Source organism: Bos taurus, chromosome 16, assembly GCF_002263795.3.
Source record: "Bos taurus isolate L1 Dominette 01449 registration number 42190680 breed Hereford chromosome 16, ARS-UCD2.0, whole genome shotgun sequence".
NCBI lineage: Eukaryota > Metazoa > Chordata > Mammalia > Artiodactyla > Bovidae > Bos > Bos taurus.
Window position 1 is genome coordinate 14,406,667 of NC_037343.1, and position 15,934 is coordinate 14,422,600.

The 15,934-nt window shown below is 36.3% G+C and overlaps 1 pseudogene; it reads left to right on the forward strand.

The window, feature by feature from the left end:
* The first annotated feature begins 3,533 nt into the window (after window positions 1-3,533).
* LOC789551 (large ribosomal subunit protein uL24-like) overlaps window positions 3,534-15,934 on the forward strand; it is a 50,338-nt pseudogene continuing 37,937 nt past the window's right edge.

Genomic DNA, 15,934 nt, shown 5'->3' on the forward strand with positions numbered 1-15,934 from the left:
AAACCAATTTGAATAATGCTTCCTACCTGACATATTTTGAGGATTGAGAAAAAGTTTAAAAAAATACTTAGCAACTGTCAAAACCATATAATCAATAGTTCTCTTTCTTTTCTTTCTTTTTAAGCTTTCTCTTTAATTGTCTCCATTGAATTTTTAATTTCTTTATTTAGATTTCAGAGCTTTTTAAATAGATTAAAAACAATATATAAAAAATTATTCTGGCAACATATTTTTAGACAAAATCATATTATGTTGATACATTTGAATCAGTAAATATTATCAGACTAATAGCCTATTAGTTATTATTTAGTTCTTTAACAATTTAAAATGCATCTTTATTGTATGGAAGATGAATTATTTTAATTTTATTTTAATAACACCTCTAACAACTTATCTTTTGGTTTCTATTTGAATAACCTCTATAACAAGTGCATGAATTTAGATGCTGTGTAGTATTTATGGTGGGAAAGTTCATGACATCTGACATAAAAAGGATTTTGTCTAATGTTCCATAATAAACTCTTCCTAAATTTCTCCTTGCATGCATGCATACTGTCACTTCATTCGTGTCTGACTCTTTACGACCCCATGGACTATAGCCAGCCAAGCTCCTCTGCCCATGAGATTCTCCAATAAGAATACTGGAATGGGTTGCGATGCCCTCTTCCCAGGATCTCCCCACCTCGGGGTTTGAACCCACATGTCTTAAGTCTCCTGCATTGGCAGACGGATTCTTTACCACTAGCACCACCAGGGAAGCCCCAAGTTTCACATGAAGCCCTAGGAAAAGAGTAATTATAACTTCAGCATTTCTAAAATTTACTGATAGCAACCACTAGGATTTAGAGAGGCATTTCAAGTACTTTGGGGCTTTCCTGATAGCTCAGATGGTTAAAATTTGGCCTGCAAAACAGGAGACCTGGGTTTGGAAGATACTCTGGAAGAGTGCATGGCAATCCACTCCAGTAGTCCTGTCTGGACAATCCCATGAACAGAGGAGCTTGCCAGGTGATAGTCCATGAGGTTGAAAAGAGTCCAATGGGACTGAGTGAATAACACTTTCAATTAATTTGGGGGAGATTTCAATTAATGACAGTGAAGCTATACAGGATACAGAAACATAATGTTGGGTAATAACAAATTTACCTTCTGACACTGTGTAATAATACAGAATTCTCTCAACTTTTTTTTTTAAACTAAGAGGTGCATGCTATGTACTACAAAGAATACCAAGCAGCCTCACTTTAAACACAGATCTTGCTTTTGGAGAAAATCAACTTTATCCCCATTACATCTATATGCCTCTTCTTCTTCTTCTTCTTCTTTTTTAATCATTACTCTTCTCTGTTTATGTACTTCTGTTTCTCACTGGTCTAATTGATATTCTCAATATCATCAATTCTCAAATATCTCAAAGTGATCTTAAAATGTAAATATGTTTACTATTTCAACCACTTGAATAAATGATTATAATTTCCTATTTCCTTGAGTAAGATACAACAAAAAAAATGTCTTCAGTGGTATATTACTATCAAATGTGTGTGCATTTATTAATGACATTTTATTATATTGTTTCTGTATGTTTTTAAATGCAATTACTTTATCAAGTCCTTCCCATGTGACAGGAACATTGCTAAACACTTTAATATTTTAATTGCATATCCCATTGAACATCATAATAGCCAACGAAGTACATGTTGTTATTATAGTTGCCATTATAAAGATGGTGGAATTAAAGCTTATAGAAGCTTTTAGAAGTTAAACAAATTGCCCAAAGATATATATACTCTTTAGTAATAAAGCAATAAAGTTGGTGTTCAAACCAACTGATGGATATAGAGATACATACAGACTGATTTCCTATATAGCCCTAGTATGAAATACTTGTTGAAAAAGTGAAAATGACATATGTGTATAATTATGGCTAGTAGAGGTAGATAATTGCTCAGAATTATGGGTAGGTAATCAACAGAACAAATTTAAATGCATGGGTAACTCTTTCAAGGTAGGGCTTGCTGCCTTTTGAGTGGAATGAGCACTTTAATACAGATAATAATATCTGGAAATTAGAAATAAGTATAGAATGTTGACAAAATTTACCAAGCTAATGTGAATTTGTCTCTTAATGAAAGTGAGCTAATGTACTAGTGCCTATGCTGCATTCTATGGGCAGACGGTTTTGTTATAATCCATTATCAGCTCTACTAGTATTGGATTTCATAGTGCGATAAGAGCTTATCTCTTTTCACCTTGAGGAATATAGGCATCCTCACTTCAGGATAGTTTAAATGAGTCTGCACTAGCAAGTTCTGCCATCTGTATATCCCCCTCCCAGAAAAAATGAAAATTGTCTTAAAAAATAGTAATAACCAGCAGGCTGCACATCTGCACATGTAAGGAACTCAGAAGTCACTACCAGAAAATCACTACAAGTGAAAATCTGAACAGCTTGTTGGCTCCTTGAGACTGAGATTACAGGGAAAACCACTGCCCCCAAGACTGCAGAGACTGACAATTTGGAGAAACTAAGGGGTGAATACAGGGAGCCCCAGTTTATTTGAACAGAGATTCAAGAGCAGAAACCACCAGGAGAATAAGCCTTGTGTGAGGACAGCAAACCCTGAACTTGACTTGATGAATGGCTGGAGGCCCAGTGTGGACAACTTGGACAGCAAATGCTAGAGGGAGGTTGAGGCATGGGGTGGGGACCCTCAGTATTGTAATATTTATCTCCAGAACCTCAGCCACACTCCCACAGTATCACAGGGAAAAAAAAGAGAAAACATACCTTCAGGCTTCTGGTAGGGAGAGGGAAAAGAGGTAAGCATTTTGAAATACACGCGTGCCCTCTTCTTCTTCTTCTTCTTTTTTGTCCTGCTCTTAGCAAGACCTGTCTTATAAAAAGTTAACTTGAGTCTGAAATGGATGGAGTATTTTCAAACCTAACATACCTGGGGAAGGGAAATAACCAACTTCAGGACCAGTCTAGCCATCCTGTCTCACCTAAAGGAAAGAGAAAAAAAAAAAAAAAAGAGAGAGAGAGAGAGAGAAATTCTCATGAAATTCAGTCCAGAGGCACAAGCTTACTAAGAGTGAGACCTAATTAAAGATGATAGAACACTTCCCTTTCCCCTATACCTCACTACTACACCACCAAGACCTGTTTACAGCTCCTGCTGCTGCTGTTAAGTTTATAGCAGTTCCTTTACTCAATACATTATGTAGTCCTGTCAAAAAATAAATAAATAAATAAAATGCCTACCAAAAAGCAAAAACACAATTTGAATAGAAAGAATAAACATCAGACCGGAAACTGTAGGGATGTTGGAAATATTGAGTATTGATTATACCAAGAATATAAAGCAGCTATGATTAAAATACTAAAGCTGTGATTAAATACTTGATCTCTAAATGCTGAGGATGCTAAAGGATGAGGTGACAGCATTCAAGAACAGACAGGCAATGTAAGCAGACAGGTTGGAAGTTCTAAGAACTAAAAAGAAATGCTAGATTTCCAAACTGTTGCAACAGAAATGAAGAATGTCTTGAATGTGCTTATTAGTGGACTGGACGTGGTTGAGGAAAGGATCTTTGAGGCAGTGAATATAATTGATAGAAACCTGGAAAAACGAAATGGAAAGAAACAGGCTGAAAAAAGCAAAACAATATTCAAGGACTGTGGGACAACTACAAAAGATATAACAGACGTGTAATGGGAGTAGCAGAAGAAAAAGAAGAGAGAGGAAATAAAAAAGGAACAGAAGAAATATTTGAAACAACAATGACTGAGAACTTACCCAAATTCATGTCAGACACCAAACAACATATCCAGCAAACTCAGAATATAACCCCTCTCCCAAAAAAGAACTCCACACCTAGGTATATCATTTTAAAACTACAGAAAAATCAAAGATAAAATATAATATAAAATATAAAAATCAAAGAAAAGATATTCTGAAAGAAGCCAGAGGAAAATAAAGCACCTTATCTGTAGAGGAAAAAAGATAAAATTATATCCAGCTTCTCAGAAACCATGCAAGCAAGAAGAGAGTAAAGTGAAATAGTGTTGGGAGAAAAAACTACTAACCTATAAAATTCTGTTCCCAGTGAAATTATCCTAACAAATGAATAATAAATAATATTTCTTCTCGTAATGTTTCTCAGGAAGAAATATTCAGATAATTTTTTGCCAGTATACCCGCCTTTGTAAAAATGTCAAAATAAGTTCTTAAGGTAAAAAGGAAATAATAAAGGCAGAATAAAGTGAGTAAGAGCACGGAAGAAGGAATTATACCTTATAAATTATACCTCATTTGCTATATTTCGTAAGTTTAAAATTGTTTTGAAAGAAAAATTTTAAATGTCAAGTTTTTAATCCTTGTTTCTTTTTCTCAATCCAACCCTTCTCCCAGGGTGATCTCAACCAGTTTTATGGTAGAAAGTACACCGATACTTTTTAAAAATTTTATCTTTGGCACTGCCCTCATTCTGCTGGTATATTTAAATAAAAAATAGATATCTTAGGGTAAATAATCATAATAAACACTATTTTCAACTCTTAAATTTATCCTTCCACAATTATTTTCTTCTCAATAAATAGCACTGCTACATACCCAATAGTTCAATACTAAACACTTTGGTTCCTGCTGCCCTCATCACCCAGTTTACCCTGTTGCTACCACCTTGCAATGCTTCTCAACGTTCTTCTCCATTTCGACTCCTATTTCTCTAACTTTCGTCCCTGTCAATCTCGGGGCTGTTTTAACACAGTAGCCTCTTGTCTCCTACTTTCGGTCTTGTTCACCTAAAATTATTTCCACACACAGCAATCACAAATCGTAGTTTGGATCATAGCCTTACCCCACTTGTATGCTTTTGAAGTGTAACATCCACCGGCAAGTTTCAATTCGGTCTAGCTCTTGCCCAGCTCTTCATCACGATTCCCTTTAATTCTCCCTTCCTTGCGGTCTACATCAGCTCTCCTAGCTTCCCTTCTGTTCTATTGTGCCAAATGCTGACTAAGTTTAATCCTTCATTTTAGGTAGCAACTCCCCATTCCTTAGTTAAAATTATCATGTCACAATAATTTATTTTACAGATTGTGACCCAACTAGAAATGATCTTATTTACTTTTTGACAGCTTATTTTTTGTTCATCTCTACCCACTCAAATTTGAAGACCCCTGGTAGCTCAGATGGTAAAGAATCTGCTTGCAGTGCAGCAGACCTGGGTTCAGTCCCTGGGTTGGGAAAATCTCCTGGAGAAGGGAATGGCAACCTACTCTAGTATTCTTGCCTGGAGATTCCATGGACAGAGGAGCCTGCCGGGCTACAGTCCATGGGATTGCAAAGAGTCAGACATGACTGAGTGACTAACACCCACTCAAATTAAGCTCCATGATGGCAACAAATTGTTTGCCACCTCTCCATTCAAAATAATTAACTAACTCCAAAATTATCTTAGGAAAATATAAATTAGGATGGATATATGAACCTGTATCACTCTGAAATTAATTCCAGCTTTCTCTTGTAATGTTTTTGTACATCAGTTGGTGAATTATTTAAATGACAGACACATTGTTACATTTCCTTGTGAAGAATGTGAGGCTATTATTGATATATACAGAAGAGAGAGAAAATGGAAATTAGCTGGTTGTCTAGTTGACTGACTCCAATTACCTGGCATAAGTCAGAACACAGCAAAGGGGTCCTGCCAAGAAAAGAGAGAAAGGCTCAGTCTTATCATTTCTTTGCAGGTGGCCATCATTCAGAGCTCACCGTGACTTTCTTGTGCATTCAGTGAAGATAGTTTCAGAGTAGTAGATATTGATGCACTGTAGAAAAAATTCATTGTTTTCAGTTAAAGAAAAAAAAAATCAACCTTAAGCATTCAGTTGCAATCACAGGTAAATGTTATTGTCCTTTAATGTAAAAGAGAGAGAGAAAAAAAAAAAAAAAACTCATCTGCCAAGAACAAGAGAAATATTATTACTAAGACTGGTAATAATAGTGGCAGACACATTTAAAGATATTTAACTTACACTTCTCTTTTTTAAGCACACTTTCTGCCAAGGACAGGCTGCTTGAAACAGCAGACCCAAGTAAATACTTCAACACCTTCTGTCAGGGCAAGTGTAGCAACACAGAGCTGCCTTTCAGCTGCTATTTTGTAACTAGCCTCTTTCCTCAACAAACTATGCTGATTTGTAGCTTATGTTTTACCTTAGGAATATAGCACTTGAATACTCCTGGAACTGTTGTTTGCTGGGCTAGACAATATTTGTTCCTTAGTTTATTTCAAAACAAGTGCACCTACCGTTTTATTCCTGTTGAAAGGGAGATCACATTTTTTATTTTTCTATTTGTTGGAAAGCTCTCGTAGCACTTTGTAATAAGTTAACTTCATTTATTCATTGTTAAAGTCGATCATTGAGTCACATATAAGCTATTTACTGATGTTCTCATACTCTCCCATTCTCTAAAGACACCGAGAATAAAACTGTGAGTAAAGTTGTGTTACCCTCAGGATGCATAGAGTTTAGTGTGTAGACACATTGATCAGATGATCACTGAAACTGAAATGCTTGGAAATGTTGAAGAGCACATAATTGCTGTAATTGACCTAGACAATTTTATCATGATGGCCATAGTTAGAAAAATTTATGCTGCCATAAAATGTACCAGTAGGGAATCAGGCTGAAGAATGAGGTTTATGATTGCTTCTAGTTTTTTAAATGCACCAAACAAGACTCTAATATTTTAATACAGTAAGAGGTAGACAATGTGTAGCTAAGAGGACATGGAATAAGGACAAATTCGTGGTTCTTGCCAGGTCATCACTGTTATGTCTTATAATGCAAAATCATAAGAAAATCAAACTACCTTAAGTGGCTCACTTTGCTTTTCATGTTTGCTTCATTGTATCTAGCATTATTTCATTCATTAATTTTACTGCAAGCCAGGAAATATTTCACCTTTGAGGATGTCATAAACAAGTAAAAGCTAATAGCCTCTGTCCTCAGAGATCTTACGGGTTATATCCGTATATATTAAAGGAGAAATTTTATATTTATACTAATACCTTACTTGTTCTTTTCCTTTAAAGGGAAGAAATAACAAATATCCATGCAAAAATTTAGGGAGGAGATGCTAAAGCTGAAACTCCAGTACTTTGGCCATGTCATGTGAAGAGTTGACTCATTGGAAAAGACTCTGATGCTGGGAGGGATTTGGGGCAGGAGGAGAAGGGGACGACAGAGGATAAGGTGACTGGATGGCATCACTGACTCGATGGACGTGAGTCTCAGTGAACTCCGGGAGTTCGTGTTGGACAGGGAGGCCTGGTGTGCTGCGATTCATGGGGTTGCAAAGAGTCGGACACAACTGAGCGGCTGATCTGATCTGATCTCTATTATATTTTCTCATAAATTAGTTTTAAGTAAAGCAGAGCATAATACCCTATTTTATTTTGTTTCTCTTGTTCTTCCATTAAGTAACTTTAAAAGTCAAAAAAAAAGGAGAATCTTGTAAAAATACATATCTTTTGATTAACCAAGTTAAATAATTTTATTGGCCAAATTAAAATTGATTTCAGAGGCATCCAAAATTGTAAACTGCTTTCTTTATTATTGGAGTTAATGATGAGGACATTGCTGCTGATACTACAAATATTTCTTCTATAAGTTTGTTAGGGAGTTTATAGGTTTTGGCAAGGAGCATTTATCTATTTTTAAAATAATTTTACTTATGTTTGGCTCTGCTGGATCTTTGTACTCTTCGTTGTGTTACACGGGCTTCTCATTGCAGTGGCTTCTCCTGGTGTGGATCATGGGCTGTAGGGTGTGCAGGCTTCGTAGTTGTGTCATATGAGCTCAACAGTTGCAGCCCCCAGCCCAGTGCACAGGCTCAGTTGCTGCAGGGCATGGGTCAGTTGCTCTACTGCATGTGGGATTTTCCCAGACCAGAGACTGAACTCCTGTGTGTCTCCTGCATTACAGGCAGATTCTTTACTGCTGAACCACCAGAGAATCCCCCTGTTTACTTCTTTTTGACTGAAGAATAGTTTTTTTAAAAAAAAATTTGATTTTGTTGACTGGGTAGAAGGGAATGGTTATAGAGTAGTGAAAGACAGTGCCTAGACAGCCAAATTACTTCAATCTGGAAACAAATTGGATAACAGATGTTATAGCCTCATATCCTACATTTCTATACATGCTTATATCCTCCATTTGACTATTTACAAAGACATTTTCTTTGTTTGACGTTTTTCATCCAAAACAACAAAGCTATTACAATGCATATATGTGTCCACATTTTACAGATGAAAAACCTAAGACTGAGAGTTTCCTTTCCTTGCCCAAGTTCACAGTGCTTACAAATAACGGAGGTAATAAAAAAGCCGAGTTTTATGAATTCAAGTCTGAGGCTGTATGGATTAAGTCACTCTGCAAGATACGAAATCCAATGTGATCACTGCTAATTTAAATCTTTTAAAACTGTGACAATTATAGTAGAGATGAAAAAAGCTCTTAAGCCAATAAACCTTTTTGAAATGTATGCAGTACAAAGTGCTTATATTTGTTACTTTGGAGAAGATATGATTATGTCGATAAGTCTGAGGGAAATATAAAACGAAGTGAAAGGTCCCCTTCATAATTGTTATGATGTATGCACACTTATGTGGATTCAGATTTTCCACTTTCCTGTGGAGTTACTCATAAAAGCATTACAGTGTACTCTGAAAGATTACTTTTCAGTTTCTCTCTGTGATACCTGTGGTCATATAGTACTTAAATCCATGCTGCTATTCTGAAAACTCGCATTTTCTGAGGTAGTTAGTAGATTATCCACTCCATGGAATGATTTGTGCCAACAGATAGATTGACACATACCTAATTTACTCTCAGCTACGTGAAACCTCTCATTTTCTTCAGCGTGCGCTTCAAATCAAGTGCGCTCTGACCATCTCGTCTGCTCATTACTTCTGAGTAAGTGTTGTGGTGGAACTTGCCATAGAAATGACAGTGGTGCTCTGACCTCGCTCAGATGGTAGTTCATGGAGTCCGTCAGTGAACTGGAATGTTTTCAGAGTTGGAAGTCTTGTTTCTGTTGATGTGTTTCAGCGTGGTGCCTCAGATACACAGCATTCACCAGTTCGCCGTTTTAGAGATGACTGCCTCTGAGGAGCAAAAGTAATGATTCAACTCCTCAGATGAAAGTTGGAAACCCACTTTAAATGAAGTAGATTGTGCATCTCTTGGTGATGTATTAAATAAGTCATCTAAAGTGAACCGAGAAAATATGCCCAATTGTGAACAACTAACTTCACTTTATGGTCTTCCGATGTGGCCCAGCAGTGAAGAACCTGTCTGCCAAAGCAGGAGACATGGGATCCATCCCTGGGTAGGGAAGATCCTCTAGAGGATGAAATGGCAACTCCACTATTCTTGCTGCAGAATCCAATAGACAGAGGAGCCTGGAGGGTTACAGTTCATAGTGTTTCAGAGTAGGACATGACTAAGCACGCAGGCACACACTTTCCTGTATAATAGGAATCGTATAAAAATCCTCTGAGCTTGAAGCAAGAAGCACTAAGGATGGTGTTACATGTAAAAATTGTAAAGATATTCTGTAAGGCATTAAGACAGCATTCGTCAAACTAGTTAAAATCTGGAGATTTAAAGTTATTTTCTTTTTTTATTTCTTGATATATTTAAATGTACCCTCTCTCCCTCCCTCTCTCTCTCTCTCTCTCTCACTCTGCACATTTGTAAACCAACAAGCATTATTAAATAACTTGAATCTGTCTCTGCCACGTGATTTAGAACTTTATGGAAATCTTATTGTTACTGTTGTGGTTTCTGTGTTTTTCCCTTTAAACATATAAAACTGTTTATAAGTGATTGGGTTTTCTCTATCCCTTTTATCCATAATAATGAAAAAAATTTTTCTTTAAATCTTCATTTTCTTACTGATTGAATGAACTACTTTTCAAAATTCACCATGTGATTAAATTTGGAGTGGGAAGAAATTCTCAAATTGCCTGGAAGACTCTGTTATGGTAAATATAAAATGATATTTATAATAACTGTTGTAGAAACTGATATATTCTATCGAGTTTCATTCAGCATGTCATTCATTTCATTGTATGTCACCAATGACACTCAACATGTCATAATTGTACATAGGAAAAATAATTTTCTATTAGGCTTCTTTCTAAAATAACATAAGACCATATATTCCATATCATAGAACCAAGAAAGGCCTTAGCCTTAAAATAGTCCTATTCCCTTTATTCTATGAGAAAGAAAATGAAAAAATAGACACTACTGCAACATTTGTTCGAGTCACATCTTATTAACAGGAAATGGAGTAAAAATAATTTTATATTTATTTTTCTATTGAAGTATAACTGATTTACAGTGTTGAGTTACATTCTGCTGTACAGCAAAGTGGTTCAGTTTATATATATATAAATTATATATAGTGTATATATAGTTTATGATTGTTCAGTCACTTTGTTGTGTCTGACTTTATATATATATATAATTTATATGTTATATAAATTGTTTATATATGTATAATTATTTTAAAATATTTTTCCATTGTGGTTTATCACAGAATATTGACTCGAGCTCCCTACCTATACCTTGTTATCTGTTCTATATATAATAGTTTGCATCTGCTGAACCCAAACTCCCATTCCATCCCTCCCTCCACCTACTTAGCAACCACAAGTCTGTTTTCTATATCTGAGAGCCTGTTTCTGTTTTGAAGATAGAGTCATTTATGTCATATTTTATAATCCACATATAGCTGAAGTCTAATTATAATCTATTATATGGTGTTTGTCTTTCTCTTCCTGACTTCACTTAGTATGGTAATCTAGATCCATCCATGTTGCTGGAAATGACATTATTTTGTTCCTTTTTATGGCTGAGTAGTATTCCATTGTATATATGCACCACATCTTTATCCATTGATCTATTGATGGACATTTAGGTGGTTTCCATGTCTTGGCTATTGTGAATAGTGCTCCTATGAACATAGGGATGCATATATCTTTTTGAATTATAGTTTTGTCCTGATATATGCCCAGGAGTGGAATTGCTGGATCATATGGCAACTCTATTTTTAGTTTTTTGAGGAACCTCCATACTGTTTTCCATAGTGGCTGCACCTGTTTATATTTACACCAACAATGCCAGAAAGTGCCCCTTTTCTCCACACCCTCTCCAGCATTTGTTATTTGTACAGTTTTTAATGATTGTCATTATGATCAGGGTCAGGCAGTGGCTCATTGTAGTTTTGACTTGGATTTCTCTAATAATTAGCAACAATGAGCATTTTTTCATGTGCCTATTGGCCATCTGTATGTCTTTTTTGGAGAGATGTCTATTTCATTCTGCCCCATTATTCAGTTGGTTTATTGTTATTGAGTTGTGTGAGCTGTTTGGTTATTTTTGAAATTAAGCTTTTGTTGCTCACGTTGTTTGCAAATGTTTTGTTTCAATCCTTATATTGTCTATTTTGTTTGTTTATTTGTTTGTTTATTATTTCCTTTGCTATGCAAAAGCTTATAAGTTTGATTTTGCCTCAGGAGGCTAACCTAAGAAAATATATTGGTATTATATATGTCAGAGATTGTTTTGCCTATTTTCTCTTTAGGAGTTTTATGATGTTATGTCTTATATTTGTCTTTAAGCCATTTTGAGTTTATTTGTGTGTGTGTGTGTGTTGTGAGAGTGCGTTCTAACTTCATTGACTTACATGTGACTGTCCAGTTTTCCCAACATCATTTGCTGAAGTGATTGGCTTTATGGAAGATTAATTGACCATAGGTGTATGGGTTTATTTCTATGCTCCTTATTCTGCTACATTGATCATGTTTGTTTCTGTGCCAATACCTCACTATTTTGATTATTGTAGCTTTGTAGTATTGTTTGAAATCAGTGTGGAGGGGTTATGCTTCCTGCTTTGCTTTTCGTTCATTTTGTCCTTTTTCTGGAAATTCTGCATCTTTTATTGTTTCATACAATTTTAGGATTGTTTGTTCTAGTTCAGTTAAAAAATGTAATGGGTGATTTGATAGGGACTACTTAAATCTATAGATTGCTTTGAGTAAATATAAATATTGACTTATTTTATATGCTTTTTCAACTCTTCCAAACAGTCCTATTTAGGGAAATTTATGAAAACTATGTGGAGAAGGCAATGGCAACCCACTCCAGTACTCTTGCCTGGAAAATCCCATGGATGGAGGAGCCTGGTAGGCTGCAGTCCATGGGGTCGCACAGAATCGGACACGACTGAGCAACTTCACTTTCACTTTTCACCTTCATGCATTGGAGACGGAAATGGCAACCCACTCCAGTGTTCTTGCCTGGAGAATCCCAGGGATGGAGGAGCCTGTTGGGCTGCTGTCTATGGGGTAGCACAGAGTCGGACACGACTGAAGCAACTTAGCAGCAGCAGCAGCATGAAAACTATGTAACCTAGTTGAAATAATTATGAACACCAGAAGGTTTAGAGGTGCTGTTTTGCTCAGACTGAGAGTTTTTCAGTGGCTAGGTGTTATATGTGGCTATTTAATTCATTTTGCCTACATATTTAGTGAATATTAGTGAGAACGGACTTTTGGCCAGAGCATAAATTTCTGTAGCAAAGGAAATACAGGGAAAAGAAGCCATATTCCTAATACCAATTGATAAAACTAATTAAAAACTAAAGCATAGAGACCAAAAGCATATGTGTATCATTTCATCCCAATTTTTTTTTACTTCAGTTAATTTTCCCATAGTTCTTAAATGTCATCACTAAAGAAAATGAACGATGGTCTTACTAAATTTCTTTTACTATATCTCATTCGCCTATATCATTTAAAACTCAGTTTTCATCAACCAACCAACAAATAAATAATCTAAAATAAAAATCTACTTAGAGCTTTCTCCTTTTGGATAATGTCAATCTCTTATTTCTCTTTGTTATAAACAGATAATAAAATCTGCCTCTCAACTTTGCCATGATAATTAAATGGCTTATAACAAGAACTCAGGGTATCTCCCTCCCATCTTCTCTCTTTGTTTCTCTCTCTCTCTCACCACTTCCACCTTCAAAGATTTTTTTTTTTTTTTACTTCAGAAAACATTTCACTTAATACAGCATACTTGGAGTGAGGTATTTTCATTAATTCCAATTATACACCAGAAATTGTAAATGTAATTCTTCTTTATCTCTGGACTATGTGCAACACAAGCCTGTGTTGTTCTGTTTCTTCACCATATTCCTCTATCTGTCCTGCTTTGCTCTTCCCCACCAAAACCATCTGAGCACTGATTTTCAAGCCATCCCATTATACTTTCTGAAATGTAGTTTCCTTTACTGTAAATTTTTTGTAGTATGTAAACCATCAGAGATTTTAAGCATTCTGGTGGTTTTGTTGTAACCTGAAGTGAGAACTTATTCTTTCACATCTATCTAAATCCTTTGCATGTTAAAAGCATTACTAGATATTCCATCTCCTTGTGTAAAATGTGTCAATTACAAATGCCAGACAAAGCAGTCTGTATATATATTATCCTTGATTTGCCATTTGTCAATATCTTTGACATTTCCTCAAATTGTAGTTAATTTCATAATCCACTGATATTAGGTCATTCCTCCTCATTTCAAAAGTATTTTGGCTTACAGTTCATTTTAACTCTAATACTAATCCATCTTAATTTTTTTGTCATTTCAGTGTAGATGCATATAAAGGATTTTCCCTTTCCTTGAATCAATTTTTTGTCTCATTAATTATTTTCATCAGTGTAATTTCATGCTGGTGTTTCTCTCATCTTAAAACCAACCAACAAATAAGCAACTAGCCAATGCCTCATTTTTCCCCCCCTTTGGCTATTCTTTTCAAAAGCAAAAGCAAAAGGATTATTTATAGCCTTTCTCCAGTTCTTCTTCTCTTTTATGATCTCTTTCCAAATCAAGATTCATACACTTCACCAGTTAATGTCATTGTTCTTACAAAGTTTGACAGTGATCTTCATTTTGCTAATCCCAGCAACCGGTTATCAGTTTTTATTTCAGCTAATGTATATCCTTCCTCCTTGATGTGTTTTGTCCTGTCTGGTTTCTAATCTCTCACATTTGTGCTTTTGCTCTCAGTGCTCTTCAGTCTCTATCAAGTCCTCTGCCTCTTCCTGCTCCATTAACATGAACACTTCAACCCTCCTCCACCCCAGTGGACACTCCTAGGTCTTAATTGTTGATTTTCTTCTTTATACCCTTGCCTTTTGTGATCCCACTTAGTCTGTGAGATTAAATATCATCTATATGCCAATAATTAACAATTTCCGCACAGGTATCTCACCCTAATACCAGACCTTTGCTTTAACTTGTACAGTGGACGGTTGACATTTTACACTTGATAGATATCTCAAAATCTGTATTTCAAGGATAACTTAATCTGAGCCATCAAACATATATTTCCTCCTGCTCCCTACAAGCACATACACATACATCTCTCATTTTGATGGCAGCTTTTTTGGGGGGCAGATTATTGAGTTCATCACTGACATCTTGCTTTATTTCACATTCTGTATTTAATGTGGGCTTCTGTGGTGGCTCAGTGATAAAGAATCCATCTGCCAATGGAGGAGATGTGAGTTTCAATCCCTGGGTGGGGAAGATCCCCTGGAGAAGGAAATGGCAACCCACTCCAGTATTCTTGCTTGATAAATGCCATGGACAGAGGAGCCTGGTGGGCTATCATCCATAGGATCTCAAAAGAGTCAAAGACAGCTTAGCTACTAAACAACAACAACATCTAATGTACCAGAAAATCTGTCTCTATCTTCATATATTAGAATTTTTCCACATCTCAATTCCTATTCTCATCATCACATTTTCCACTTTGGTACTATAATTTGCAGACTTGAAGTTTAAAGGTTATATTAAAAAAGTTGTGTAGGGTAGCTCTGTGTATGTGTGTGTGTTTAATGGTGTCTTGACTCAGGTCTAAGGCCTTGATTAGAAACTGACCAGTTCCCTTTTTGAGTAGTAAGTGAAGATCACAGTCCAACCACAATGCCTGGTTGGGTTCTCCCACTCTGGGCCACTATGCAGTTGCCTTCATTGCCATGGGGCCCAGTACCAGATAGCTGGGGACAGTTCTTTGTCCTGATTCTAGGGAAATTATTCAAATTAGGTAATCAACAGGGAGCCCAGGAAACAGCCAACTGTACCCCAGTTACCATAGAGAAGCTTCCCCCCAAACTCCAGCTTGTTATCCTCTCCCCACTATAGCCATCTCTGTAGCTCTGCTTGACATCCTTCTTTTGTTCAGAGGTGTAACCAAGAGTTCAGCTTTTCATCTATTCAGGTGACATATATTGTGTCCTACATCAAAGAATCTTTAAATCGCAAAAAGCACTTTGCCTTCTGAATTCTTCTTACTTTCTTCAAAATGGAGAAACTTACAGAACAGCAGATGAGAAAAGAAATTGGTTGGAGCATTCATTCCCTAGTTTCTTCTCTGGTGAAAGTGATTTTGGAGGGAGAGCAGTGATCAGTCCTGAAGAGAGATCTTAGTTCCCAGTCCAGGAATTAAACCAGGGTAACCTGGATGAAAATCAAGTGTCTTAGCCACTAGAATGCCAGGGGCTAGAGGCAAGAAGCAAAGTGGCCCTGGCTTTTGCCCCTGTTTGAAAGCAAGAATGTTTCAAGGAGGCAAAAATGGTAAAAACAGGTACAAAGTTTATTATTAGAGACACAGAACAATGCATGGGAGAGCACAGAGGAAAACAGTTTGTTTATCCAACTCAGAAGCAGGGCAGAGATGCACACCCAGAGAGAAAGGGTATAGGCATCCTCTCGAATGAAGGGGAGGGCAGTAAGTCAGGCACTAGGCAGACACACACCCAGAGAGAAGTGCAAGCATCCTG